This window comes from Neoarius graeffei, chromosome 3 (genome assembly GCF_027579695.1).
Source record: "Neoarius graeffei isolate fNeoGra1 chromosome 3, fNeoGra1.pri, whole genome shotgun sequence".
Lineage (NCBI taxonomy): Eukaryota > Metazoa > Chordata > Actinopteri > Siluriformes > Ariidae > Neoarius > Neoarius graeffei.
In genome coordinates, this window is record NC_083571.1 from 53,179,599 (window position 1) to 53,183,628 (window position 4,030).

Here is a 4,030-nt window from a genome sequence, read left to right on the forward strand (position 1 = left end):
AAAATAGTACCAACATAAAACTGTTTAAAAAATTATACAAAAACATGTACATAAAAATATATGAGAATGAGGACAGGCAGACTATATAGGTGATGATGAAATTGAGAGCAAGTCTGTGACTGGTCTCCTTGGATTTAGTGTACAGCTATAGGTATGTGTATATGTATGTACTGTATATATGTATTGTATGTGTGTATATATGCATAACATAAGTATCTGTATATATGATTTGATTTGGTCGATATTATACCATGTCGGTATGTTTTGGTATGCGGGTATGTTTTCTTTTTTGTTTATTGATTTTGTTTTCTTTTGTATATATAGTTTATTATGGTGGAAAGTGACATTTGATTAGCGGTGGTATAGAGGGTTAGGATTGGATAAGTTATTACTTCTTCCTAATCCTTTCTGAACATTGTTATGTTATTGCCTTGTGGCTACGCTATTCTGTTTGTTTATGACGATGTTTTGATTATTGCATTTTTTAATTTAAATTTTTTATTTTTATATCTTTCTTCTTTATTGTTCAGAATAAAGTAATCAATCAATCAATAAATATGACCTAAAACATCATCAGATTTTCACACAAGTCCTAAAAGTAGATAAAGAGAACCCAGTTAAACAAACGAGACAAAAATATTATACTTGGTCATTTATTTACTGAGGAAAATGATCCAATATTACATATCTGTGAGTGGCAAAAGTATGTGAACCTCTAGGATTAGCAGTTAATTTGAAGGTGAAATTAGAGTCAGGTGTTTTCAATCAATGGGATGACAATCAGGTGTGAGTGGGCACCCTGCTTTATTTAAAGAACAGGGATCTATCAAAGTCTGATCTTCACAACACATGTTTGTGGAAGTGTCATGGCACGAACAAAGGAGATTTCTGAGGACCTCAGAAAAAGCGTTGTTGATGCTCATCAAGCTGGAAAAGGTTGCAGAACCATCTCTAAAGAGTTTGGACTCCACCAATCCACAGTCAGACAGATTGTGTACAAATGGAGGAAATTCAAGACCATTGTTACCCTCCCCAGGAGTGGTCGACCAACAAAGATCACTCCAAGAGCAAGGCGTGTAATAGTCAGCGAGGTCACAAGGGACCTCAGGGTAACTTCTAAGCAACTGAAGGCCTCTCTCATGTTGGCTAATGTTAATGTTCATGAGTCCACCATCAGGAGAACACTGAACAACAATGGTGTGCATGTCAGGGTTGCAAGGAGAAAGCCACTGCTCTCCAAAAAGAACATAGCTGCTCATCTGCAGTTTGCTAAAGATCACGTGGACAAGCCAGAAGGCTACTGGAAAAATGCTTTGTGGATGGATGAGACCAAAATAGAACTTTTTGGCTTAAATGAGAAGCGTTATGTTTGGAGAAAGGAAAACACTGCATTCCAGCATAAGAACCTTATTCCATCTGTGAAACATGGTGGTGGTAGTATCATGGTTTGGGCCTGTTTTGCTGCATCTGGGCCAGGATGGCTTGCCATCATTGATGGAACAATGAATTCTGAATTATACCAATGAATTCTAAAGGAAAATGTCAGGACATCTGTCCATGAACTGAATCTCAAGAGAAGGTGGGTCATGCAGCAAGACAACAACCCTGAGCACACAAGTCATTCTACTAAAGAATGGTTAAAGAAGAATAAAGTTAATGTTTTAGAATGGCCAAGTCAAAATCCTGACCTTAATCCAATCAAAATGTTGTGGAAGGACCTGAAGCGAGCAGTTCATGTGAGGAAACCTGCCAACATCCCAGAGTTGAAGCTGTTCTGTACAGAGGAATGGGCTAAAATTCCTCCAAGTCGGTGTGCAGGACTGATCAACAGTTACCGGAAACGTTTAGTTGCAGTTATTGCTGCACAAGGGGGTCACACCAGATACTCAAAGCGAAGGTTCACATACTTTTGCCACACTGCCGCCCAATCAATGTACTCGTGAATCTCATACAATTAGAATATCATGAAAAAGTTCATTTTTTGCAATTTAATTTAAAAAGGTAAACTTTTATATATTCTATATTCATGACACATAAAGTGAAATATTTCAAGCCTATTTTTGCTTTAATTTACGTAGATGATTATAGCTTATAGCTTATGAAAAGTAGAAATCCAGTATCTCAAATCATTAAAATATTTCCAAAGATCAGTCAAAGAAGGATTTACAATACAGAAATGTCCAAAAGTATGTTCACTGATACAATCAATATTTGGTTGGAACTCCTTTACCATGAATTACTGCATCAATGTGGTGTGACATGGAGGTGATCAGCCTTTAGCCCTGCTGAGGTGTTATTAAAGCCCAGGCTGTTTTGATTGCAGCCTTCAACTCGTGTGTATTTTTTGAGTCAGTTGTTTCTCATCTTTCTCTTGACAGTACCCCATAGATTCTCTATAGGGTTTAGATCAGGTGAGTTGGCTGGTCAATCAAGCACAGTAATATTATGGTCAGCAAACCATTTGGTAGTAGTTTTGGCACTGTGGGTAGGTGCTAAGTCCTGCTGGAAAAAGAAATTGGCATCTCCAAAAGCTTTTCAACAGATGGAAGCATGAAGTGCTCTAAAATCTCCTGGTACACGGCTGTGTTAACTTTGGACTTGATAAAACACAGTGGACCAACACCAGCAGATGACATGGCACCCCAAATCATCACAGACTGGAAACGTCACACTGGACTTCAAATACCTTGGATTCTGTGCCTCTCCACTCTTCCTCCAGATTCTAGGACCTTGATTTCCAAATGAAATGCAAAATTTACTTTCATCTGAAAAGAGGACTTTGGACCACTAAGCAACAGTCCAGTTCTTTCTCTCCTTAGCCCAGGTAAAACATTTCTGATGTTGTCTCTGGTTCAGGAGTAGCCTGATATTAGGAATGATACAGTTGTAGCCCCTTTCCTGAAGACGTCTGATTATGGTGGCTCTTGATGCACTGACACCAGCCTCAGTCCACTCCTTGTGATTGTCTTCTGGACAACTGTCAAGTCAGCAGTCTTCCCCATGATTGTGGTTGTGTGTACTGAACTAGACCAAGAGATTCAAAAAAGTTCAAAATCCTTTCCATGCCATGTGGCGCTGCTGATCCCCATAGCCCTCAGCCTCTCGCCTATTACATAGCTAGGGTTACAGTGGGGGGCTGGTCCTCTGGTCACCGCAAGATTTTGACTCTCCACTCGCATCTGTATTGCAGCGTGCCTTGCCAGAGAGCAGGTATCATTTTTATGATGGTCTTTGGTATGACCCGACTATGAGTAGAACTCGCAATCTCCCAATCAAGAGGCGGACACGCTAACCACTAGGCCAACTCGCAGTGCCAGACCAAGAGATATATGGTATTTATGCTGTTTTACTCAAACTCGAAATGAAATATTAAAATATTTTGAGATATGATCTTTTCTTTTGGGCGGCATGGTGGTGTAGTGGTTAGCACTGTTACCTCACAGCAAGAAGGTCCTGGGTTCAAGCCCAGTGGCTGGCGAGGGCCTTTCTGTGTGGAGTTTACATGTTCTCCTCGTGTCTGCGTGGGTTTCCTCCGGGTGCTCCGGTTTCCCCCACAGTCCAAAGACATGCAGGTTAGGTTAACTGGTGACTCTAAATTGACCGTAGGTGTGAATGTGAGTGCGAATGGTTGTCTGTGTCTATGTGTCAGCCCTGTGATGACCTGGCGACTTGTCCAGGGTGTACCCCGCCTTTCGCCCGTAGTCAGCTGGGATAGGCTCCAGCTTGCCTGCGACCCTGTAGAAGGATAAAGCGGCTACAGATAATGAGATGAGATGAGAGGCCATAATTTTTAAAATTAAAAAAGAAAAATACTTGAAACATTTTAGTTTACATGTAATGAGTCTAGAATATATTAAAATTTCACTTTCTTACATAATTGATGGAAAATATTGAACATTTTCCACGATATTCTGATTGTTTGAGATGCACTAGAGTGGAAAGGAAATTCTATTTTCAGGTAAGCAGGTAGACAAGACCAGACGTGTTTAGACCGCCCTCTGGAGGCAGTCCCTGGTACTGCATGCTTTCT